General features: G+C 44.5%; 1 protein-coding gene across 3 annotated transcripts in view; it reads left to right on the top strand.

Annotated features, from left to right (window-relative positions):
• The window catches only part of HDAC7 (histone deacetylase 7), a 302,233-nt gene that overhangs the window by 85,167 nt on the left and 189,648 nt on the right, over positions 1-27,418 (top strand). For 2 of the 3 annotated variants that reach the window (XM_066584326.1, XM_066584324.1), the window contains exon 2: positions 24,639-24,707. The gene's annotated coding sequence lies outside the window, so the exon portion shown is untranslated. Of the gene's footprint in view, positions 1-24,638; positions 24,708-27,418 lie in introns of those variants that run through there. The other variant, XM_066584328.1, reaches the window with a different exon arrangement.

The raw sequence follows: 27,418 nt of genomic DNA, 5'->3' as shown, positions 1-27,418 counted from the left end.
TCGAAAATGGTGACGTTATCTCGGTGTGCCTTTACATAGACTACTTGTTGATAACCTTATTATGTAGATCTTATATTTTTAGCACAAATCAGCTAGTTCACACTTTGATGAGGTTGCTAATTATGTCATGCCTTTGATGTATTTGAAACTTCAGGGACTCTCCCACGGTTGTATATACGGGAAACTATGTTTGCGCCGCCGAACTCAGACGTATTTTTCTTCAGAAAGTAGAGAACCGTCTCTTGATTTTGGTCATGAAGAGGAACTTAAATATGATGGGCAAAAAGCCACAATATGATCCTAGGATATAAACACGAACCCACGCCAGCCTGATACGGAAACTAATCTGGTAATTGCAAGGCAAACAGATAGAAGCCGCCCACAAAGCTCAGAGTGTGTTCTTCATTTTACTGTGGGAGGCTTATAAATAGTCTGTGAATTTCAGTTAATGATCGCGTGGGCAGAGAAGAAGAGCCGTGTTTATCAGCGTCGGCCTCGCATCCTTGAATTACACACATGAGTATTAGCAGAGCTTTTTGTTCAGGCTTGTACTCTGTTCAGAGAACATCATCTGTAATGGCACAAGTTGGGAACATGAAGCAAGGATTTCTTTTCCTTGTACACCTGTTGCAACATTGGGGCGATCATTTTAGGCGCTGAACCAATATTGGGGACAACAGGTAAAGGGTCTTTTGAAAAAGTGGAAATGCCAACTCCAGTTGTCCAATCAATTTGCTCATTTGTAATTGTAGCAAATCAGATACCTGCCTGCCAGTCACTTTCTAAATGAGTTAATTTATGATGTTCTTTAAAGGGAAAATCCAGTCAAAATAATCTTTTGCTAGGTCATATATATCTGTGAGAAGCCAAAAATCAGTACAGACCCCGAATAAAGGGGTTTGATGGAGTAATTGAACCCCTTGGAACCGCTCCAAGATTGCGGTTATTGGATATATGGCACAATTGGCATTGATTTTGTTTGGCTCTTTACTTGTGGGTAGAGATGAGCAAGCGTACTTGGAAAAGCACTACTCGCTCGAGTAATTTGCTTTATCCGAGTATCGCTGTGCTCGTCCCTGAAGATTCGGGTGCCGGCACGGAGCGGGGAGCTGCAGGGGAGAGCGGGGAGGAACGGAGGGGAGATCTCTCTCTCCCGCCCGCTCTCCCCTGCTCCCTGCTGCGACTCACCTGTCAGCCGCAGCGGCACCCGAATCTTCAGACCCGAGCACAGCGATACTCGGATAAAGCACATTACTCGAGTGAGTAGTGCTTTTCCGAGTACGCTCGCTCATCTCTACTTGTGGGGGATTTCCAATACGAGAAATCTCTGAAAAGGAACGCCTTTGTATACTCCAAATAAATATTTCTGACATCATAGATATCACCAGATATCTATGAAATATTATAAGTATTTTCACTACAACACCAAGTTGGAACACTATGTAAAAAAAAAATGCAATGATTTGAAAATCTCATATATCCATATAATATTCACAATAGAACATAGAACACATAGAAAAGGTGAAAGTGGGGCATTTTTCCATTTCATTGGGGTTGTAAAATTCCGCTTTAAAAGAAGCTGTATTACCTGCCATGGGTCATTTATCACATAACTATAGGAAGTGCAGAGGCTGCAATCACACTCGGCCTGGGTCTTTATGGCACTCTATGACCCATCTGCCCCATTAGTGACAACTAGAGATGAGCGAGCGTACTCACTAAGGCAAACTACTTGAGTGAGTAGTGCCTTATGCGAGTACCTGCCCGCTCGTCTCTAAAGATTCGGTTGCCGTCGGGGGAGAGCGGTGAGTTGCGGGAGTGAGCAGGGAGGAGCGGGAGGGAGAGAGTGAGATCTCCAGCCCCCACCCCCGTTCCTCCCCGCTCTTCCCCACCGCTCCCCGCCGACACCCGAATCTTTAAAGACGAGCGGGCAGGTACTTGCATAAGGCACTACTCGCTCGAGTAGTTTGCCTTAGCGAGTACAGTCGCTCATCTCTAGTGACAACCAATGCTAAAAGTGGCATGTGATAGTCGGTGATCCTATGTATAGATGTTGAATCGGGTCGGGGACCTTTAATTACTCCGCAGGTCCCTAGTCTAGCTTGTTTCTTCAGCACCATTTTCTTATGAAAGCTGTCAGAAACTAAATTTCTCCTTGCTGCCCATAGTGGTGGATTTACTTTAAGACAACTTTAAGTTGTTTCAGATGCTTATTAAAACTGTGTAAATAATGAACAAAAAGCTAGTGTGACTTTTTGAAGTGTTTGGGAGTCTGGCGGGGGTGTAACTATCAAGGGAGCACTTGACTTGATAATAAATTAGTGGTGGCCTTGGGGCTGTTTTGTTCCTTCACAAAACTATCTATTTTTGGGGATTACTTTTGAAAGAGAAGCTGTAAAACAGAAAAGTCTGCTCACTTGGCAGCTATATCCTTGACCAGTACTCCCCGAGCGGTGGCTGCATGTGGCTTATTTCACACTTGTTTTGCTTGCAGGAGACTGACTCATCTCTGTCTGTCTTCTCACCATTATACTACCCTGTTTCCCAGAAAATAAGAACTACCCTGAAAATTAGCCCTATAATGATTTTTTTTTGGGGGGGGGGGGGCTCGAAATATAAGCCCCACACCGAAAATTAGCCCTAGCTGCATTACATTTTTTAAAAAAAGGAATACATTACCTAGCAGATTCGGTAATGCAATGGCTCAGCCAATTCATAAATCCCACCTCCACAACGCCATGAATGTGATTGTTTTTTTGACTGCTGCTCAGCCAATCAATGCAGTGCTCGATGAACCAATCACAGCCATCGCATCGGTTTATTGAGCACTGCATTGGCTGAGCAGCAATCGGAAACCAATAACAGCCATTGCTTCCTGAAGGCGCGATTTATGTATCCCATAACCAAGAAGTGATCTTCTGTAGGCGACCGAGGACTGCAAGAAGCGTGACGAAGCTCCGGAGAACAGCAGGAGGGACCTGGACCAAGCTTGCTAGTATAATAAGACATCCCCCAAAAATAAGACCTAGCACTTCTTTTGCGGCAAAAATTAATATAAGATAGGGTCTTATTTTCAGGAAAACACGGTACAAAACAAGGAAAGAAACTTTCACACAAGCGCATATCGGCCTGCCGTTTTCACAGCCGGCCGATATAGGCTTGGTTGGGAGTGAAAAATCTGGTGAACGGGCACACAAATCAAATGTTTATGCGCCTGTTCATATGGCCTGGTGAGGCCGGCGCAAATGCGCGAGTTCACCAGGCCATCACCCATTTCCCCTCCCTCCCCATTGCAGGCTCACCTCTCGTTCTGTGCAATGGGAGGGGGTGGGATGGTGGCGGAGCTAAGCTAATCAGAGCCAGCGTCCGATGAACCAATCACAGTCATTCAAGCAAGTGTCGGGGAGCTTTAGGAGACGTGCACCGGAGCCAGACAGTGCTTATTAGGTGACGTATGTGGGTTTATTTTTTAAATGCAGCTAGGGCTTATTTTAGGGCTTTTACCGTAGGATTTCCTACTGTAAAAGTTGTATCACCCCGGATTTTTGTGCAATGCGATGCAACAGAAAGCAAGGCTCCACAGGTAAACATGGGCTATAAAACATCGCAGGCATATCTAGCAACCCGCAATTTTTTTGTCTTGCAATGTCACATGCTACAAAACATCACTAATGTGAAAGAACCTATAGGAAATGCTGGGCTTCACATACATCCGATGTGTTGCACTGTCACATCGCGAGAAAATTGTGTGATTTTGTCACTCATGTGAAACTGGCCTAAGGGCGCATTTATGCTGAGGCCGGGTTGCCATCAGGAGGGGGGAGACAATTTAGGTCTGCTAAACTGCTTCCCCCTTACCGCCCCCCTCGCTGGCTCTCCTCAAGGTAAGGCCGTGGGGTGGGAGCTAGTGTGTTAAGCTACCCATCCCCTCTCCGCCCCTTGCCGGCTGCCAGCAATGGGAGGGGACGGAGAGAAGAAGGGAAGGGGTGGGAGTTTAGCAGACATGCTGCTAAACTCCCTCCCACCTCCCTTTTTTCGGAGCTACCATAGGCTCCCATAGAAGTCTATGTAGCCACCGTATTCCAGCCAGGAAGATAGTTCCTGAACTATCTTTTCTGGCCGATGTGAAAGCGCCCAACTGAAAATCGCTCCTATGCGCTATCTTGGCTTTTATGCCGCGAGAATATGCCCATCTAAACTGATGCATTGTTAACCAATTTGTGACTCTAGAAATGCTTACCGCATCACATACTGCCATCTGTCCAGACGCAAAAAGTCCTATATTCGATGAAAAGACTGGCAACTATGTGTGCGGGATGCACTTATCTAGGGAGAGCTTTGTGTCTTCATCGGTCTGACTTCATCAGGCTTTCTGTATTCGTTACACTAATTAGAGCAGTTGCAAGCTTAGTAATAGCAGACTATTATGAGCAGATAATTTGTGTACAATGACTCTTAAATCCGGCAGACTTACTTTGCCAATAGCCCTATGATGCCTCATTTTATGGCCTATTTTATGGCGCTGAACAGTAACGTTATTATCCGTGTTCTTGTAATTGAACTTACTATTATGCCATCATAATAGGATTATTATTTGTTGCACAATAGGCTGTTTCAATGGCATTAAAGCAATTTGGAAGTTATGTTGAAAGATTAGTCATCACTCGACTTCAACACGACGCATTTGCGCTATGAGCAAGGTATATTTACGTGCGTATCGGCGCATTCTACCGTACTTTTTGCACATGCAGGGCACGTTCACATGGGTGCGGCACAGCCACCCCTCCCCCTAGCATGATTAAAATGGCTATTTAGCCTAATGAGGTCCTGATGTGTTCTTTCTTTTTACGGCATTGCACTACATATTTCACATCTGCATACTCCCCGTAGACTTCTATGGGCTCCTTCAGACGGCCGTATTTGCGTGTGCAAGATTTGCGAGCACAATACTCCGAGAATACAACCCATTGAGTTCAATGGGTTTGTTCTTATTCTTCTTTTATGCACGTGCATTTCATGTGCTTGCAAAAGAACGCAGCACGCTCTATTTTTGTGCACAAAACACCATGGGTCCACATAGAAGTCTATGGGAGGTGCGCAAATGCATGCTCAAAGCGTGTGCAAATGCACAATTTGCTGCAAACAAAGAATGTATCTGGACCTGATTAGGCTAAATAGCCTTTAAATCATGACGGGGGTGGGTCAAGCACAAAAGTACAGTAAAAGCGCCTTGTGCACGGCGCAAATGCTGAAGTGTGCGCATTTGTGCATATGTCCGTGTGAAGGGTCCCTAAAAGTGAGATTCTCTCAAAAAGTAGGTGATGTTCACTTGTTTCACATGATTCATTCTGAAAGTGTTCTTCAGCGGATCTTTGTGTGATTGTTCTCAGCAAGAGAAACCAGGTAATCTTGTAGATATGATACCTTTTAATGGCTAACAAAAAGACATGATGTAATAGCGAGCTTTCAGGTCTTCAATTAACCCTTTAGCCTGAGAAAGAACCTACATTGGTTCGAAAGCTCGCTGTAACATCATGTATTTTGTTAGCCATTAAAAGGTATCATATCTACAAGATTACTTGGTTTCTCTTTCTGAACACAAAAACATTTTGCTCTACTAGCTAACAAAGGCCAAACCTTTTTTTTTTCAGTGGATCTTCTTAACAATGTGTAAAGAATGGAATGCCAAGAATGTCTAGTAATGGTTATATGTGTATACATGTGCCTATAAATACACCTATGTGTATACATGTGAATATAAGTACACCTATGTATATACATGTGCCTATATGTACACCTATGTATATACATGTGCCTATATGTACACCTATGTGTATACATGTACACCTATTCTTAACAGGCATTTTTTCTACTAACAATAGGGTAATGTTTTGCAAACAGCCCTGCATTCTACTAGAAGTGAGTGTAGCATTCAGGGACAATACTGCTACTGGGGTATAATGAATGGGTATTAGTGTATCTTGACGCCACCAGAAGAGTGGGTGGCGACAAGATGCAGTGCTTTTGACATGCTGGCCACTCCCCCTTGTCAGGTCCTGGCACTCACTAACAGCGCCTTAGGTGGCGTTGGAGTGCCCTGCGTATCCGGACAGTGAGGCAGCGGCTGCACAGCGGATTTTCTGGGCGGCTGTCAGCATTCTGCAATGGTGGGGGACACAGAGTGAGCGGCGGGGGCGGAAGAGCCGCTTCCCCATTGGCCTCCCTGCACTCACCATTGTTGCCAGATTTTGGTGGACCACCGGAGGCATCAACCGCAGCAGCGGAGGACGCCGCCGCACTCCTCCGATGCCTCATACTGAGTAACATAGGGGGAGGGGAGGCGGAGGATGGAGGCCAGCAGCGGACACAGAGGGAGCGGCGGGGAGGGCTGAGCCACTTCTCCTTCGGCCTTCCTTCACTCTGCAGCGGGCGGCGAGACACAGGGAGTGGGGGACCTGCGCCCCTGAGGGAGGGAGCCAGGAGGACGTGGAGACTGCAAGCCAGCGGCAGACAGTCAGGGAGTGGCGGGAAAGGCAGAGCTGCTTCCCCGTCGCCCTCCCTTCACTGTGCAGCGCCTAGCAAAATACAGGGAATGGGGGAGCTGCAGCCCTGACTGTCATTGAGGAAGGGAGGGGGACGCGGAGTCTGGAGGGCAGCGGTGGACACTGAGGGAGCAATGCAGGGGCGCAAGAGCCACTTCCCCGTTGCCCTCCCTGCACTGTGCTGCAGCGGCCAGGGAAGCACACATGAAGTGGGGGACCTGCGGGGCTGACAGGAGGCTGCAGGATGAAAATTAAAGGACCTTCCAGCCTTGAGCCAATCAGGAGCTAGGGGTGTGAGAGGGGTGTTCCTCCTGTCAAACCTCTAGCTTCCAGTGGCGTCAAGAAACACTAATACCTAATGAATGACTACTCATCTTTGCCATCATAACTTGGTGGCGTGTTCATTCTTTTGATATAGTCTTTGTAGTCCTGAACCAAGAGGAGAATTACTTAAAGAGCTGTTTAGTAAAGTCGAAAACAGACACAGTAGATTTCAGTATTCCAGTCCTCCCATTCTGTTTACTAATTTGGTTGTCCTTCTTTGAACTCCCTCAAGCACTGTAACATCTTTCCTGAGCATGGGTGACCACAACTGTATACAGTATTCCATGTGAGGCCTGACAAGTGCCTTATATAGTGGAAGAATAATGTTCCCGTCCTTCGCCCCTATACCTCTTTTAAAGGAGATGTCCCGCGCCGAAACGGGTTTTTTTTTTTTTTAAACCCCCCCCCCGTTCGGCGCGAGACAACCCCGATGCAGGGGTTAAAAAACCCACCCGCACAGCGCTTACCTGAATCCCGGCGGTCCGGCGTCTTCATACTCACCTGCTGAAGATGGCCGCCGGGATCCTCTGTCTTCATGGACCGCAGGGCTTCTGTGCGGTCCATTGCCGATTCCAGCCTCCTGATTGGCTGGAATCGGCACGTGACGGGGCGGAGCTACACGGAGCTACACGGAGCCCCATAGAGAAGAGGAGAAGACCCGGACTGCGCAAGCGCGGCTAATTTGGCCATCGGAGGGCGAAAATTAGTCGGCACCATGGAGACGAGGACGCCAGCAACGGAGCAGGTAAGTATAAAACTTTTTATAACTTCTGTATGGCTCATAATTAATGCACAATGTACATTACAAAGTGCATTAATATGGCCATACAGAAGTGTATAGACCCACTTGCTGCCTCGGGACAACCCCTTTAATGCACCACAAAACTTTATTTGCCTTTGCAGCAGCTGACTGGCATTGATTGCTCCAGTTTAGTCTACAACGGTTGTGTTCTTTACCTCTATAGATATAATATTTCAAAGTTTAGCATATTCATTTTACACACACATTGTCTTAAAGTTGAATACTCTCAAATTGAATGCACTCAGCACTTTGTAGGAAACCCCCTTTTCAGCGTATCAGACCAGTTGTGAAATGACTCTGTGGTTCCACCGGAGCGCATGATTTTGTAGATGTATGAATGCCTTGGCCAGTAACTTGGCACGTATAGAATCTATCACATACAGTAACCTTTGATGTGAATAGCCGCAACAGTATAATCACCATGCAAGCACCAAAGAGCCCCTTAAGATCATCTAGAGCCGCCACGATGCCAGTAATTCCCACCGCCACGATCTGTAACGATCCGACAAACCATCAGGTTGGTGACACGCAGCCTTTTATTTTTAGCCCACAATACTTACATTCTAGTGTTTTTGTGAGATTAAAATAGGCCACCTGCGTTTGTTTGTCTTAGTTTCTTCAAGTAAGAGTTCAGTTTCAATTTCCTGTTTGACTCAGGCTTGACACCTTTCTTGAGTCATTTTGGGTATGTTAAGTCTGTTCTGCTCACGCAAAGGCTGTTTACAATTAACTTATACTGGGATTCCCAGAAAGAAGTCACCCGCTCTGCAGATCTCATCCGGACATCCTTAGGTTGTGTGACACAGTTGGCGGGGGCTAAAAATAAGTGGCCTCTTTGTGTGAAGTGGTTAACTAATGAAATGAAACTCTGATACTAGGAACTCAAACCAAAGCATCTTCCTATTATGTACACCATTTTCAAGTAGAAACAATGTTGCAGTAATAGAAGCAGTTGGAGGGGTCATCATAACCAGAACCCTATGACTGAGAATAGCAGTAGGACCGCTCACCTTACATATGGTAACAGTACAATACTTTCCCATAGTTTAACATTAAAACTTCACACAAATCAGTGTTAAAGCAATCTTTTTCATACTGTACATAAGAATAACCTACATTACTCAATATCAGGCACTTAATACTAGTGATGAACGATTAGTGGAATGATCGGTTTGCTCCAGGATTGGGTCGATTTCCCGAAAATCAGGACAATCAGGACAATCGATTCCAACTCCCATTAAAGTCAATGGGAGTAAACATTTAGTTCACTAATTTGCCCTCCAGAAGGTTCACAATGAAGCCAAAGCCTCCCAGTTTACATGGGAATACAGCTACGTATATGGCTAATACAGTGCTCCTCCCAAATATTGGTCAAAATGGTCTACGGTTGGGTGGGGGGTCAATTGTAGCACAGGGGTGTCACTGAAAACAAGGAAAGGCCCACATAGGGTCTCCTAGATCAAAAATTACCCCAAGGAACACAGCAGGTGTGCCACTTCTTTTAAAATCAATGCCATAAATTATACCATGTATGCAAGGTACGTGTGTGATATTGCTAAGAGGATGGGCTGCCAGCAGGTTGGACCCATTGTCACACAAGACTTTCCCTGGCTTCAGATTGTGCAGGGTCAGCCTGGGGATGCAGAGCCATCGACAGCTCTTCGGCCATGTGGCTGTACTTCCCTAGACATATAAGTTTTAGGAGAGCATTTTGGCGTTTAGCATAGCACTACTGTATGGAGCTTGGATTTTGTCACATATCTGTTCCGATGTGAAGGGTGTTGAAAGGTGGTATGAGGAGGTGGAGGAAGAGGAGGAGGAGGGAACAAACAAGGATGAATGTCCCACACAACACTTAGGAGTATTAGGAAAATTAGACCACCACTTTTGGGGTGGGATTTTTTTTATGTTCCTATAACTGGGGGATGGAGGGCAGGCTGCTGACCTGGGACATACTGAAATATGGGGGAGATGTGAATGTCGGTGAAGGTGGTAGTGATGGTGGCATCTCAAATTCTGCTCTCCGTTTCCCACTCATGGCTGTGAAGCCTGCAGCCCAATTGTCAATTGCAGAGAAGAGGCCTGAAGTAGGCATGCTACTGCCCCTACACAACTGCCTCTTTGTGCTCGTAGGCTACTGCATGACCAGGGAGGAAGATGGAGCAAGAGACAACTACAGCAGTGGAAGAGGGAGTAAGATGAGGCTGACTCTTTGCACTCTGGCCCAAGTTGGCTCTCCAAGGCAGCGGGTGTTTGGAGTTTATATAACTATTCCTATTCTTGGGGTGTTTTAAACGCTTACCGCAGATCTTACAAATAACCACTCTTCTGTCATCATGTGTGGTTTCAAAGAATGCCCAGGCTGCACAAGTCCTGTGAGCAGACTGAGCTGTGGGCTTGATGTTGCCGCTGTGATTAGTAATAGCTGAGGGTGGTGGCACTACCCGTTAGTTTTATACCCTACTCGCTGCCTTGGCATAGTGCTGCCCAGCAACAGCCGCCTCTTCTTTTTCCCTTGTGAGCTGCTATCATGACTCTTTCTATCTGTCCATATTGGGTCAAGTACCTCATTATCTTCCACCCCCTCTTCCTCTTCAGTGTCCTTCTTCTACTGACTGCATCGGGAGTTGGCACCTCCGTTTCGACATCCTCCTGAGTACACATTGCCTGTGGAGGGCTTACCATTCACTGACCCACCCTCATCTTCCTCTTTGGAAGGAAAAAAATGGTTGAGCATCAGTGCATTCAATGTCTTAGTCTTCTCCCTCTAGTTGTTTGTACTACCCGGTTGACAACCATGATACTCAATGATCAAATAGCTCTTGAGATTGATCCATGTGGACGGCTTCGAAGGGGGAATTTGGAACGGGGTGAATTAGTGGGGGATGCTCATGGCTGATTGGTGCAGACTGACTGCTGTGTGCCTGTTAAGTACTGGGAATTCAGGAATGCTGTGTCATCCACTACACAACCTGTTCTGTGTGCTGTGGATGTATTGCACGGGCAGAACCACTTCTAAGGAATGACAATGGGCTAGCCTCATCTCCTGCATAATGTGGAGCTAGTGTTTCTGTGGCAGTCGCCAGAAGTGCCAACTTTGCCTGTCCTCTACCATCACCACCCCGACACATCCTCTCCCCCTTGCTTTCTTCATATTTCTTTCTTTTTTAGTTTGTTTTGTTCACTCTTTAGTTTTTTAATAGTTTTACGTAACTTGTAGTTTTCAGAAAATAACTGCTAGCTGCATAAGGCCTGCAGATAATTTTTAGTGGCTTGTGACTTTGAACAATGTCAGAGGCCGCTGACACGCACTGTGTGTATTTGCAGTTTCCCTGTTTGGTTTTCTTTTTGTTTTATATTAACAAAAAAAAGCACCACCAACTAAATAAGCCACAATCCCTGGGAGGCACGATATGTGAGAATAGGCCACAGAGTGTAGCCTGTTTTTTTATGAGCTGTCCCTGTTTAGAACAGCATAATTTCATTCACCAAACCCCACTGCTAGCTACATAAGGTCTGCAAATAATTCATACTGGTTGCACTGGTGACTTTGAATGACGTCTTGGGTAACAGAGAACTGCAATATTCCCCACGTCTGCTTTTCTGCTATATACGTTGACAGCATCAGAAATATACCCTCTCCCAATGTACAGACCACATTTCATATAGGCATATAAATGTGCTGCAGCAATTTTCACTGCTCCCTCCAATAGAAGCCTGTTTAAGTTCTCTGCTGGTATACAAGCTTTTACACCCAGCAGCAATATATCCTCTGTAGAATATCTAGCCCTATTTACAACAGACCATGTGGCATATAAATATGATGCAGCTTCTTTGCCTCAGACAGTAACTTGCAACGCAGTATGCAACATTTGAGTTCCTTGCCTTATACAGGAGAAGGGCTAATTTCTCCAGCTTAGCCTATCTTCTAAGAGCTCTTAGGTTCAGCATTCTCTTCCATAGTGTCTTGAGTTTATGTTTCTTCAGGACTAAGATTCACAGACTTCTGTGCAGTCCACAGGACATCCAGCCTCTCCTTTTTCTGTTGGTCATCCAAAATTGCTCAAGATTTATGCATTGCGAGATGCACAATTCCTTTTCCAACATAGCAGGGGGAAAAATGGAGGCATGTCCTATTTTTGGGCGTTCCCTCGGAACGCCTCATTCATTGTTTTCAATGGGTCTGGAAAAAATATTGCACTCGAGTGCGATGGGAGGTTTCCCATTGAAAACACTTGCCGATCCTCAGACGCAGCTAAAAGCCTCACCATCCGATTGCTACTTACATGAAGTGATGGGAGGCTTTTTTGATACAAAAACACTTCGCATCTGCGGGGAAATCGCACGTTCCCAAGCGTGATATCGGCCTGAGTTTTCAAAGCCCAATATCATGCTCACCTGTGTGAAATTAGCCTGATACATGTCAGCAACATTGTAACACCAGTAGACATTGCTCTTCCATTAATATACAGATGGCCCTTTAATAGAAGAGGGTGCACGAGGTTCACCCCCTTACATACACCTTTCAGCAGAAAACCACAAGGGGGAAAACAGTGCATTAGTTTTTGGTCTTTGTTTGTTTTCTGTAAGCGATTTGTTTGGTAGAGTACACTCAATAAGTTCCAGATGTCCGCTGCAGCAGATCGCTGACAGTGATGAGGGGCCCAGGCTGTTCTATTCTGGTCATTTATAGATATGACAATGTTCTTATTGACCTACTTTAGTTTCCGGGCATACACATTGTACTTCACTTCATACCTTTTCAGCAAATCTATACAAGTACACTCAATACTGTTATAAAACATTTTATCTGCACTTGGAACCAATTTTATTTGTCTTGTTAAAAAATAACAGCTTTCACATATTGCGGTTGCCAGAGTTGGAACAGCAGCCATATTCTGGTTTTCTCAGCTTCTACAGAACGGTAGAACTAATCTCCAGTCCATGATCAGTAACAACTAACTCACACTTTAGTAAGGCATTATTTACCATCTTCTAACTAAACAGGTTTAGATTGTAATCGCACACAATGGCTTTTTTCCACTATATTGTACATTACATTTTGGCTTGGCCTGCAGGCTCCATTGGGGTTTCTAGTGGTTTCAAGAAAGGTATCATTCCTCCTTAAGGAGACACCTAGAAGGTGAGGAGACTTATAAAGGCCATGCATGCTCCTCTGGGAAATATATGCAAATAGGAATGGTGGAACAATACCTCTGCAGCGCCACCTATTGGAAGGCAGTGTTCCTGCCAATCAATGTCAGACTTTTGAGACCAGACATAACACTAGCCAAGCCAGAAACTTACTGCACCCCTGAAACAGCTGTCTGTGTATGGTTATTCTGGCTTGGCTTATAATTCTTAGTCATTGTTATAAGGCTTGTTTAAAAATTCTGACATTGACTTGCAGGAATGCTGCCTTCCAAAAGGTGGCGCTGCTTCATCTTCCCATTTGCATAGTGGTTTCAAAACATTTTTTTACTAAGACTAAAACAGGATCATTATAATTGCTACCTTCAGATTGCTTCTATGATTAAAGAGATTACGTAAAAATGGACTTCTTGTGTGTCATCACATCTCAGGTCTGTTGTGCTGCAGCCCATTTCGATAAAATTTCACTAATGAAAGTTGACTATTAACTCTATTATAGAGCTACTCCAGCGAAAGCACATTTTTCCATCCCTGCCCCCTCATCTGATTGCCTGTTACACTATGGAAGTCTCCTCTTATACATTGCTTTTATTTTAATGCAGTGCAGCAAAATATGGACATTATGCCATCAAAATTAAAGGGCCACTCAGCAAAAATAGATTTTTCTATCCCTGCCCTCCTCAACTGACTGCCTGTCACACTCTGGAGGTCTTCTCTGGGTGCTGTAGTCATGTCTGGGCAGTGCAGCCCCCCTGTGTGATGCTTATCAGGCACCATCTTGATGCTGAGATTTTCGCTTTCAGTCTCGCATTAATCCCATGATGCATCAGCACAGTATTACATGAGCAGATACACACTGTAGGAAAAACACTTCCATTCCATTCTCTATTCACCTAAATAAGCTACACAGCATAAGTATACAGTCAGGAGGATGAGCTGTGATCTCCTCAACTATAACGGTGTGACAGGAGCTGTGTGATCATTATCAGTAACTGTGACAGGCGTGTCTGTGGCAACCTGTAAGCAGTTTCTGTGGTAGGGATTATGTAATAACATAACACAGACTGAGAAACTGACTGGAAACTGAACACATCACCCCAAGTAAATCTGAGCTAGTCAGACTTGAGATCACATTGATCTTTATTTTCTCGTTATTTGATTCTCTGAGGCACTGGCGTCACATGGACCTTTTAGTACTGCGGCTTCTAGCCACCCTTGTGTGATCCGTCTACTGCACGGGCCTTTGTTCCACACAGAGTAGCCACCACCGTGACTGGGCCTGAGGTGGAACAAACCGCTCAAGTTATACCTGTCGACTTTAGCTCACTGCACAAGCTACATAAAAAACTTCCCCAGAGTGGCACTTTAAGTTTTGGTACTGCTCAGCTGAAATCTAGGTTCACACAAGTCTCGACATTATTGACTTTTCAAAATAAAACATTTTGAGGTGCTATGTGGAGAGACATCTATCCAGAATAGAGGGCATATGCTACAAGAAGGATGTGAGTAGGCTACTGCATGCTACACACAGTCACTGAGGCATCAGAATGGGGTAAAAGCATAGCGACCAGCCACTGCTAGAACTAGCCCAACACTAGTGCAGCCGGCAGACACGGTAGTGGTGGCTCTACAAAGAAGGCGTGAAGTGGTGACAGCCTGGCCTGTCATGTCCTCTACTGCTTATGATCAGAGGGAAAGACAAAAAAAAAACAATGAGGCAGAGGCCAATTAACCCCATTTAGAAGTTATGTAATTGAGCAGTTCAATGACACTGTATGAGAGGTCAACAGTCCCTATCGTCAACTGAACTCGCAATCTAATTCATAGGCTTGTAAGTCAACTCAGTTGAGTTAAAGAGGCCTTCTCACCATAATGTCTCCCTGCTGCAGTAGATCATAATCTGCCATTGGAAATCTTGCATTTGCTTCATGCTTCATGATCTCTCTGTTCACAGGCACATCCATTATATTCTAATTACTGCCCACAAACAGATATATAACTTGTGTTAATGCCATGTGATCTGATCCCCGATTTTCTAGGACCTCTTCTATGAGTGTGCACGGAAAAATTCTGAAATTGCCCTTACTTCTGTCGATTTCTCCATTACTTCTGCTTGTGTGTTGGCAATAGAAAGTCTGAGGCTCAGAAGACCTATAGAACAAATGCACTGGTCTATTCGGAAGTAATGGGTGGAATATACAAACCTATTAGAACAATATGAATCTTTTACCCCAGGGGCATATTGATTGGTGACTAGAGTTGAGCGAACGTACTGTGCTGAACTTGAAGCTCATTCGAGTATTAGTGTACTCGATGGTGCTCGTTACTCGACTTGCCTGTTTCGGCCCCTCCCCGCTGCGACGCAGCGCGTGTCAATGGCAAATTTTTGGGCTGGCAGGCAGGGGGAGAGAGAGAGAGAGAGAGAGAGGAGAGGGTGAAAGAGAGGGGGGAGAGAGAGAGGGAGCGAGAGAGGGAGGGAGAGGGTAGAGGGGGAGAGGGAGAGAGAGGGGGAGAGAGAGAGAGAGAGAGAGAGAGAGGAGTGGGAGAGGGGGGGAGAGAGGAAGAGAGAGAGAGAGAGAGAGGGGGGGGGGGGAGAGGGAGAGAGAGAGAACACAAACCAAAAAAACCCCCAAAAGCTCGGGACTAGGCGTTCCACATACGAAAAGCTTGACTCGAATAACGCGGACCCGGGCATTTGGATGCTTACTCATTGCTATTGGTGACGTAGGTTTGGGGCAGCATTGTAGTCATGTATTTGGCAGGCAGTAAGTCAGTCCTTATAGAATGAATCTATTTTCTCGATACAATTAAAGTGCATGGTGCATTGTGTCTGGGAACATTACATTCATTGAGAACTTCAATAATATCACTTTATTTGACTTGGCTTCAGAGCATTTAGTGCATCTGGTCTGCAAATGGATTCAATTCCACATTTTAAATCTGTTTAAAAAGACCACACCAAAAACAATAGAAATATGTTACAAAAACATTCCTTTCAACTCCATACAAGTTCTATTTATTTTCCAGTTGTTACAGGTCACTTAGTTTCTTCAGCTGTTCAGTTCACTAGCGGCTCTGCTGGTTGGGAGGAAACCATTCGGATCCGTAGCAGCGGTGTGATGGCCATAACATTGCTCTCTTAATCCACACAATTGTATCTGCTTCATGGAGTTTTCTTTGTGTGCAGTCAGGAACTTAGTAAATATATGGTAAGACTAAAAAGTCTATATTGCCTGGAGGAAGCCGGCAAAACAAGCTTAAGGGGTTAAACAGATGGGCGTGTTTTTGTGCGGTTATGCGAACTTAATAATCATGGCCGCCTAACGGGACAAAACGAAACCATTGATTTCAATTGATTTTGTTTTCAGTATTGGGATTATTGCCCGTTAATTGTATATAATTGTATTCACATATATGGTCATGTGAAACTTCCCCTAAGTTTTTTTAGTTTTTTGCCTCCAACTGTTCAAACTCCTCGCCGTAGTGTAGGAGTTCGAAAAAAATTAGCTGGAAGGTAGTTTACATCTTGGGCACATGATACTTCACGCAACAGGACGTCAACTTATGTCCTGTGGAGGACAGCTGGACAGCCACTGCAACAGCAGGGATCAATGAGAACATCGATCCCCGCTGTTAACCTCTTATGTGCCGGGATCAATGTAAAAGGTTCACAAAGGGATCACGATTAGAGATAAGCGAGTATACTCGCTAAGGCACATTACTCGAGCGAGTAGTGCCTTAGCCGAGTATCTCCCCGCTCGTCTCTAAATATGCGGGGAGTGGCGGGGGAAAGTGAGGAGAAACAGAGGGGAGATCTCTCTCTCCCTCTCTCCCCTCCGCAACTCACCTGTCACCCGCGCCGGCCCCCGAATCTTTAGAGACAAGCGGGGAGATACTCGGCTAAGGCACTACTCGCTCGAGTAATGTGCCTTAGCGAGTATACTCGCTCATCTCTAAAGATTCGGGGGCCGGCGTGGGTGACAGGTGAGTTGCGGGGGGGAGAGAGGGAGAGAGAGATCTCCCCTCCGTTCCTCCCCGCTCTCCCCCGCCGGCCCCCAAATCTTTAGAGACGAGCAGGGAGATACTCAGCTAAGGCACTACTCGCTCGAGTAACGTGCCTTAGCGAGTATACTCGCTCATCTCTAATCACGATCCCTCTGTGACATCATCGTCTCTCTGCTATGTAATCGCGGAGGAACTATGGTTTGCCATGGAGCTGGACACCCGACAATGGCATCTGTGATCTCTATTGTCAGTACTAATGCATTTCAGTATAGAGGTACTGCAATGCATTATCATAGCAATCATAGCTTTTCTGGTTCAAGTTCCCCATGTGGACATAAAAAATGTAAAAAAATAAAAATAGTAAAAACAAAATAGTAACAAAAAAAAACACTTTTTGCACACTTTCCTCTATTTGTATAAAAATAAAATTAAAAAGCCAGATATTTGGTATCATCATAATAACCATAATATCCTGTACAATAACCTGAATTAACTATTTATCCTGCACGGCAAAATCTGTAAAGAAAAAAAAACCTAAAAAACTGAGCCAGAATGCCTATTTTGTTCATTTCGCCTCCCCAAAAAAAACACAATAAAAGTGACCAAAAAGCCATATGTACCCCCAATATGGTACCAAGAAAAACTACAGCTCGCCACGCAAAAAACAAGCCCTAACATAGCTCCATCAATGGAAAAAAATTTAAAAAAAATCTGGGACTTTTTGAAAAAAGAGTTTTAATTTACAAAAGTGGAAAAACCTAAAAAAAAAATTATATATATATATTTTGGTATAATTGTAATCATACCTATGCGAACACAAAAATGTATCATGTCATTTATGCTGCATGATTAATACTGTAAAACAGAAAGCTAAAAAACTGTGGCAGAATTTATGTATTTTTTTCTACCTGCTCTCCAAAAGAATGTAAAAAACTTTTACAACAAGCCCTCATACGGCCATGTCGATGGAAAAATAAAAATGTCATGGCTTTTGAGGAGTAGAGATGAAAATCCCCCCCAAAATCGTTGCATCCTTAGGCCCAAAATAGGTATTGTTCTTAAGGGGTTAACAGCAGAGGTGATTGTTCACATGGTTTGCTACATTTGCCCTTTGATACTACCTTCAGCAAATTAGGATGTAAAGTCCAACCAAGTTAAACTTTTGCCGCCTACAATCTAATTCTTGAGTTATCAGCTGAGCCATGTTGCTGAGCCAAACAAATAAAGCCAGATTTGTGTTAACGACCTCAACTAGGAGAAGCTAGGACGTTGTAGAACTGCACACAACATGTTAATGGGCTCTATTGGTTTACAGAGATATGAGGAGGTCCAATTTTAGTCTGGATAAGGAAGTTCAGGATTATCCCACAAGTGGGATACAAATACTTACTTGCTCAGACGGATTATGCTAAACTGCTTAAAATATCTGATCTGCGCAAGATATGGCTGTCTGGAGTTTGCAGAGCAAATCCAACGGACGAAAAACATGCAATAATTTATTGATTTATTACGCTAATTTCCTGTCTTTTTTGAAACTAAGATATTGATGATCTATCCGCAAGTCAATATCAGATGGGTGAGGGTCACCAACCCCCAGCTGTTTGAAGTGGCTGCAGTGCTCAGGTCAGCCCCATGACTGCTTCAGCGCCAGCCATGCACAGTGCCTTGCATGGTATATCAGCTCATTGCCATTCACTTGAATGGAACAGAGCTTCTCTCAGGCCCTGTGATCGATGATTGTGATGTCACATGCCTGAGAAGAGGCCTTGGCACTCATGTAAAGTCCAAAAAGATGACTCTCAACCAGAGGCGTACCTTGATGCTTCAGGGCCCCAATGCAAAATCTGCAACAGGACTCCAAAATATAATGCTTTATTCATAGTACTGGGCTCCCTGTATGTAACCGAGAGGCCTTATGGGCCGCCTAAGGTTCCTAGGTCCGGGTGAAACCGCATCCCTTTGCATCCCCTATACTTACACCCCTGCTCCCAACCCTACCCATCCACTTAACCCATCAATCAATCAAAGAAAGAAGAGATGACCCAGTGCTGTTTTGCAGGTCTTAGCATAGCTAAAGGGGTAAGGATAATAACGGTCACAATCTGCCGGAAGCTAGACAGTTGAGCTGGTGGCTCATGTCGGACATAACAGATTGGCTTTGGAAAGGAGGACAAAAAAGAGGAAAGTCAACATATTAGAGCCATCGCTCCTTGTTTTGATATTGACTATGAAATAACTTCTACAGACACTAGGCCTGATAGTAGAGAACTCTCTTCAGTGAACCCTACATTGATCCAGTCATCCATACTTTACAGAGGGACTTGGATGTCATTCTTTTGACTTTCTGACCTATGAATCTCATTACTGGTGAACTGAACTCTTGCTGTTGACCTCTGTCTCTGCACAGCAAACTCAACAGGTACATTGTAAAGTTGATTGCAGAAAAGACAGGATTATTGCTATTGGCCTTTCTCAACATCATCTAACTGAGTGGTCCCCAACCTTTTTTGCACCAGAGATTGGCAGGATGAGGTGGGGGCGGGGCTTTGGTCATATGGGGGCAGGGTTATGAAGAGGGTTGCAGCGCTATACACCAAACAGTGTTGGCAAGACCTCGGTGTACAGTGCTGTAGACCAGGTCCCCTCCAGGAGCTATGCCAGGAGCCGCATCACTGAGGCCATCCCATCGCAGAGCAACACTGACGGCCCGGTCCGTGGATTGATGGTTGGGGACCCCTGATCTAACCTATTGGTGGATTACAATTGCAGTGGAGAAGGAGAGGTAGACCAACTGTCACCATTGTCACTGAGCGGCAGAATTTGTAATATTGATGACCTTCTCCTACATCGACTGACCTATTAACAGACTAGTGGACTACAATTGTTTGGTTTTTTTTCTCAATATTTGCATCAATACAGAGCAAAGAAAAGTTTGTACAGAATCTATTGCTAAGAAGTCCAATCTAATGCAGTACATTAAATTAATATGTCGCAAATTAGGATAACATTTGACCACGTACATAGAGAAAAGGTAACAAAAACAGAACAAGAAAATAAAAGGGGGAGGAATTGGAGTGCTAATGTAATTTTCAGATAGAAAAACCACACCAAGCTTCATGTGTATCTAGATACACAATGTATTAAGTGATGGGACTTTCTTTACTATAAATTACAATTGAATGAATAAAATGTTAAGCTTTGTAGCGGTTTCTCTATATAATGAAATTTTACAGCCACTATTTATTCATTCTCTCTCTCTCTCTCTCCCTGCCTGCCAGCCGAAAAATTTGCCATTGACGCGAGCTGCGTTGCGGCAGGGAAGGGCCAAAACAGTCACGTCACAGCAGGGAGGAGCCAAAAAACTGGGGCGGGGTCGAACACGGCGTGATGCTTGTTTGAGTAACGAGCACCATCGAGTACGCTAATACTCGAACGAGCATCAAGCTTGGCAGAGTACATTCGCTCAACTCTAATAATGATTTGAAAAAAGGAAACTGAATCAATTAATTTAAAACAATGAGAACTGAGGTTTTCTTTTCAGCCTCTTAGGCTGACCAACAATTAACCAAGTACTGAAAATGACATCTACAGAAAAAGTCCCTAAAAAAGAACCTACTAGATGATAATTAGGTCATAGCTACATATTTCTGACCCAACCTTTAGCAGAACCACAGTTGCTGTGCTATCTTTTCAATCCTTTCACACAGCCGAGAAAATCGTGCAACATTTGTGCATTGCAAGACGCACAGATCTTGCACAGCTATGAACCCCATTCTTTTGAATGAGGTCATATACATGGGCAATTTTTTTGTCCCGTATCGCAGTGTTCGAAAAAAATGGCTATCTTTGGACGTTCCCTCGGAAAACATCACCCATTGTTTTCAATTGCAAGTCCGATGTGAGGTTTCCCATTGAAAACAAAAACGGCTTGCAACAATGGGTACCTTGCATGTTGGCGAGCGCGATATATCGGGCTTAGTTTCATGGCTCGATTTCATACTTGCCCGTGTGAAATTAGCCTTAGGGAGAGAGCTGTCAATGTAACTAAGCTGGGTGGAGAGAAGTCAGTTGGGGGGGCTGCCTACTGCCCACTTCTGTTTGTTTAAAACAGTTTTCTCTGAGTAAAACATAAGGGGAATATACTAAGACTGGCTATGGACGGCCTTAGCTACATGCAACTCATGTAGGGCACTGGCTGCCAGCTTTTAGGAGGGCACCAGGAAGATGTAGGCTGGAGGCGATTACCCCTTTTAGGTCCACCCAGCTGGATCAACCTCTTCGTTCATGTGGTATCTTATTGTGGAGCTGCATGAATCATCCTCCTCCTGGCTCTGTCTCCTACCATGTGATGTTCCAAAGCTGTCAGACCATTGCACACCCCAATACAATTGCTTAGTTCTGCTACTGTACTTATGTTATGAGATTGGTTCTGGTGCTGTATTTATCCCCTGAGTAGATATATGCTGCAGTCTTGAAAACCCTGAAGCATTCATGCAAAAGTATTTTAGCCTAGAAAATAGCAGAACTTTTAATTCTACAAAGAATAACCTTCAATCGTTGAAACCATAATACACCATTTATGGTTTTTGAGAAGAAAAAAAAAAGGCTATTAAACTTGAATCATTAATAATTTGCCTTATCGCCATCCAACTTTCCAAATTCTATAAAATCCCATGCAATGAAACATTTTTTTCTTATTCGACAAATGTGGAAATTACACTGTTTAAGCCATTTTCAAGGTAAAGCTAAGACAAAAAGAACAGGATCTGCTGCTGACCTCTGCAGCACCCCAGTAGAAACCTGGCGCTGTCAGTAATAACCCTCTCCCAACTACTTCACCACGTATTTCCAAAGCCATAATGTTCTCATTTTAGGCATCAGTATTTTTGAGAAACTGTAACAAATTATTCTGAAGAATTCAAATACACCGTATCATCTGGTTTACCGAGATCCAGAGTGAGCGGCATCGCCTCACAGAAATACGAATTGGCACGTAAGGTGGATTTCTGAAAATTGTTTCATGAAGTCGTCACATATCTAGTATGTCCGCAACATGTGTAAGAAGCGCTCTACAGAGGAGAGATTAGGGAAAACCATGATAGGGACAAGAGGACTGTAGGGAATGTGGAAAATTATGGAGGTGTGAGAAGCAGGTCAGGAGTGAAACGATTCATATATATATACATACTAATATAAATGTGAAGGTAGCTCTGTCTGTCCGTCTGTTTGTTACCTTCTCACGGCTAAAGCGCTGAAGCGATTGTGATGAAATTTGGTGGGCAGATAGCTCGCACCTTGAGGAAGGACATCGGCTATGTTCTATTATCCCGAAAATGTATAGACTCTATGGAGCGCGACAGATTTATTTGGTGATGCGCAGGCGCTCCTCCACTCCCCAGCCGTACAGCGAGGCGGAGGGGAAGGGGGTGCACATCATAAGCAATGCCTACACAAATGGACAAAGACATGAGGGCAGACGTCATTGCCGCATGGATGCAGTTATTAAGTGCGGCAGGGCGGAGGGGAAGGGGGTGCACATTATAAGCTAGGCCTCCCCAAACGGGCAGACACGTGATGGCAGACGTCGTTGCCGCACATATGCGATTATTAAGCCAGCAGGGGTACTGGCGTTGCCCGGGTTTAAAACTTGAAGAAAGACACATTAAAGGGGTTGTCTCGCGAAAGCAAGTGGGGTTATACACTTCTGTATGGCCATATTAATGCACTTTGTAATGTACATTGTGCATTAAATATGAGCCATACAGAAGTTATAAGAAGTTATTCACTTACCTGTTCCGTCTAATTTCGCCGTCTTCTTGCTTTTGTAGACGCCCCGTCATGTGTGCCGATTCCAGCCAATCAGGAGGCTGGAATCGGCAATGGAACGCACAGAGCCCATGGTGCACCATGGGTCTTCACTTATTTTGCCGTGGAAGCGCAAGTCAGATCTAGCGCGTAGCTCTAGCAGAGCTCGAACTTCGAAAATTACTAGAACCCAAGAATCTGATGACCACACTGAGGCAAGAAGCCATCAACAAGCTAATAGACAAGCTGCTCTCTTAGAGCAGTAGAGACCCCAGAGTGGTATCAGGCCCCTTGGACCTTAGATTATGAGCGTCACGCGTCTCTTAGAGCTACAGAGACATTGGAGCAATCTCAGGTTCGCCGAACCCTAGATGCTGACCTTCAAACATCTTTCACAGCTAGAGATACATTGGAGCAATGTCAGGTCTGCCAAACTTTAGATGCTGACCGTACAAGTCTTTTAGAGCTACACAAACATTGGAGCAATCTCAGGGCCACTGGACCTTAGATGCTGAGCATCACTCATCTCTTAGAACTGGCAAGACTTTGGAGTAATCTGAGGGCCGCCTGACCTTAGATGCTGAGCATCACCCATCTCTTAGAGCTGGCAAGACATTGGAGCAATCTGTGGGTCGCCTGACCTTAGATGCTGAGCATCACCCACCTCTTAGAACTGGCAAGACATTGGAGCAATCTCAGGGCCACCGGATCTTAGATGCTAAGTGTCACCCATCTCTTAGAGCTGGCAAGACACTGAAGCAATCTCAGGGCCACCTGACCTTAGATGCTGAGCGTCAGGCATCCCTTAAAGCTGGCAAGACATTGGAGCAATCTAAGAGCCGCCTGACCTTAGATGCTGAGCATCAGGCATCCCTTAAAGCTGCCGAGACCCTAGAGCAAACTCGAGCCCGTCAGATTTTAGATGATGAGTGTGACGCATCTCTGATAGCTGCAGAGACGCCTGAAGACCCACAAAGACGGCGTGTTCTATTTGCTGAACGAGTTGTACGTAGCATGTATCAGCCTTTTAATGATACCGCATTTCATTATGACCCATGGATTGTCTATGTTAATCATCAATTAGTAATCATAGGGAGAATTAATCCAAAAAGTAGGCATTGCGAAGCGCTAAAATGGAAGGAAGAAACTGTTAGTATTTGTTGTTCTGGTGGAAAAATCTCGCTCCCATCACTATTTCAACTTGTTACGTTTCAATATGCAGCAAAACGCAGATTAGATTAAAAAATACAAATTCCACACGGACGGAGTCACGGGTAACAAGCTAGATACTGATATTTACATCTGGCAGTTGTCACCCCTCTACCATCTACAGATAGTCTGAGGTTCCGGACATGTGGATGCCCTTGTCAGGGCGATCTCCCCACATTTAGGCAGGCCTTTCCTGTATTTGCATGATAGGGTGAGATTTCTGCATTTACATTATTATCTATATAATTTTGTTCTCTCTGAGTTATTACTAGTGTGTATATCCATCCTGTTGGACAAGTATTGTGTCTGATCTGAACGAGGTGTTTTGGCATTTGGCTCAGACAAGGCAGCCCAACTTTTTGCTGGCAAAAATGTAAAAAGCCACAATTTTTTATTTGCATAAGTTGCAATTTGCAACTTTTTTACGGCTCTTTTGACATCATACATCTCCACACAGTCTTTACAGAAGCTATGTATGAACCAAGACTCTGTTGACCCTGGCTTCTGGGTTCCATCTTATCAGGTTTCTGCTACTTCCTGTTGTTTGCTGCGCTATTTTTCTTGCTAATAGAGACCTGACTGTCCTATTATAAGTCAATGGGACGTAATAAGGACCATTACAATACAGATCAAACCAACTTTATCATGGACCCTGTGAGACCTGATACTATAACATTAGTGTGAAGAGATTTTGACTTCAGTTCCTTAATATAAAGGATATCGTTATATATTAAATATTCAACATTTATTATGCAGAGATAATACATTTTAATACAGCAATTTTACTGTTTTTTGTTTAGTTCTACATGACTGGAGAGGAACATCCAAAGCAAAGACTGAAACCAATGGAATAAGGCTTTTATGTTGGGGTATGTATATGTAATAATAATAATAAACTTTATTTGTATAGCGCCAACATATTCCGCAGCGCTTACATAGACAGGGGATACAGAAAGACAAAAAATACAAACATTACAGAACCACGGTTACATAGTAATCAGTTGATAGAAACAATAGGGGTGAGGGTCCTGCTCCAATGAGCTTACATACTACCAGTAATGGGGTGATACAGAAGGTAAAGGGGCTGGAGATGTGCACGGTATGGCGAGGTGGAGAGTTAGGGATGCTATACACATAGACAACGGTCAGACATTTAGCCGTGTGACGGCAGAAACGGTATGACTGCAGGAGCGGTTTATGATGGCTAGCAGGGATTGCAGTCAGTAGGTCAGGGAGCATGTTATCAGGCGGGGTACAGAGGGGTTTGTTTAGGGAATTCGGTATGCCTCCCTGAAGAGGTGCGTTTTTAGAGCACACCTGAAGTTCTGCGAGTCCTGGATTGCTTGGGTAGCCTTTGGTAGTGCGTTCCAGAGGACCGGTGCTGCTCTGGAGAAGTCTTGGAGACGGGAATGAGAAGTTCGAATTAAAGGGGCGCGCAGTCTGGTTTCGTTAGCAGAGCGGAGAGCCCGGGCTGGGTGATGGATTGAGATAAGGGAGGCAATATAGGAGGCGCTGCGCTGTGGAGGGCTTTGTGGATGAAAGTAGCGAATTTAAATTGAATTCTGTATTTAACAATATGTAATAAGTCTTACTGAATACCGATATTTCCAGTTATGATAATATCATCTATGTTAACGAAGTCACCCGGATAAAATCCCTTCTCCTACAGCTATGGCAAAATTTTACTTACCTTCAATAGCTGTCTGACAGGTTATCTTAAGCCATTGAAAATCTATTTTTCCATTGAGCAAAAAAATGGCATTGAAAAGCTATTGACATGGCAAATAAACTGTGACACAGAAAGTTATCATCATGAGTTAAAGGGGTTGTCCCGAGGCAGCAAGTGGGGTTATACACTTCTGTATGGCCATAATAATGCACTTTGTAATGTACATTGTGCATTAATTATGAGCCATACAGAAGTTATAAAAAGTTTTTTACTTACCTGCTCCGTTGCTGGCGTCCTCGTCTCCATGGTGCCGACTAATTTTTGGCCTCCGATGGCCAAATTAGCCGCGCTTGCGCAGTCCGGGTCTTCAGCAGTCTTCTATGGAGCCGCTCGTGCCAGAGAGCGGCTCCGTGTAGCTCCGCCCCGTCACGTGCCGATTCCAGCCAATCAGGAGGCTGGAATCGGCAATGGACCGCACAGAAGAGCTGCGGTCCACGAAGACAGAGGATCCCGGCGGCCATCTTCAGCGGTAAGTATTGAAGTCACCGGAGCGCGGGGATTAAGGTAAGCGCTCCGGTAAGCTTCCTTTACTTCCCTGCATCAGGGTTGTCTCGCGCCGAACGGGGGGGGGGTTGAAAAAAAAAAAAAACCGTTTCGGCGCGGGACAACCCCTTTAAGTTAGATTTTGCTACATCTGTACACTTTATGTTAAAGGGGTATTCCAGCAGCTCAAAGTGAAAGTTATACGCTTCATAAGGCCATAACATGTAATTTTGCAATATAATGTTATAATTGTTTCACAAAGCTGCAGAGATATGGCTTTACTTGTGTTTTCCCACCTGCTTAGTTCTCTCTTGGTATCTAGTGGTTACGACCGGTACCCTCTGCTGTTTTACTGGTCAGGCATGCTCAGTGCCTTCCAATTCTGTGATGATGACGACACAGTCTGTATAGTTGTGAATGCACACTTATCAGTACCTGGCAGTGGGGCATTGTGGGAGATGTCATTTTTGCACTCTCCTGTGCCCCTTTTTAAATAAAAATGTGAAAATCTGAAGCTGCCTGGAAAGCAGCGGTGCTGCAGGTCAGCAAAAAAATGTATGCATCTGTGCAGTAGTTTGGGAGAAATCTGCATTTTGTTAGTAGCAACCAGACACAGAACTAGTCCTTCATATTCATGGACTGCAGGCTAGCCAGTCCCAACCCATCTTTGCTCTCTCTTTGCACAGTAATAAGCAGGCAGCAGTCAATCATTGGCTGGAGGGCAGGGTGGGTGAAGCTAGCTTACAGCTCATGTGTATCCAGGACTACTTTAAGTAGTCCTCTATGCAGGTGCTGCTATTGACAAAATATAATTTTCTCCAAAACTACTGCACAGATCCACACAGCAGATATATCACTGCAATTGGTGTGACTGCCACTACGTCATGCTGCCGTCAGAGAGGGGTGCAAAAAGATGGCGAAAGAGTCTCTTCAAGTCGATAGATGGAAGTCTTCCACTCAGTTAGCTAGAGCATGGCTTTATGAGTATCCATTAAAACCAATGGGCACACATGTGGTGTGGTGGGCAATATATGTGTGGTTTAACGTAGCAGTAAATCCTCAATAATACTGATCATGGGACTCTCATTAGTAAGGGTTGTCTCAAATCAGCATTAGGCCTTATACATATAGCAGAGAGGCTATGGGGCAGAACATAGAGTCACAGATTCTGTGTGCTACCCTGCAATGCTCCATCAGGTGCCATATGTACATAGCTATTCTCACCTAGATAGAGAGCTTCTAGCAAAGGAAAAGCAGTCTGTGCAACATCTGATGAAGCCTGCCACATGTGATCCTCAAGATGCTCATTTTACAATCTTTTCAAATGCTTAGAGCTCATATAAAGGAAAAACAATATCCGTTCCATGT

This window comes from Eleutherodactylus coqui, chromosome 1, assembly GCF_035609145.1.
Source record: "Eleutherodactylus coqui strain aEleCoq1 chromosome 1, aEleCoq1.hap1, whole genome shotgun sequence".
NCBI classification, from domain to species: domain Eukaryota; kingdom Metazoa; phylum Chordata; class Amphibia; order Anura; family Eleutherodactylidae; genus Eleutherodactylus; species Eleutherodactylus coqui.
The sequence above is the reverse complement of the archived record's forward strand: the minus strand, read 5'-3'. Positions and strand labels throughout refer to the sequence as shown.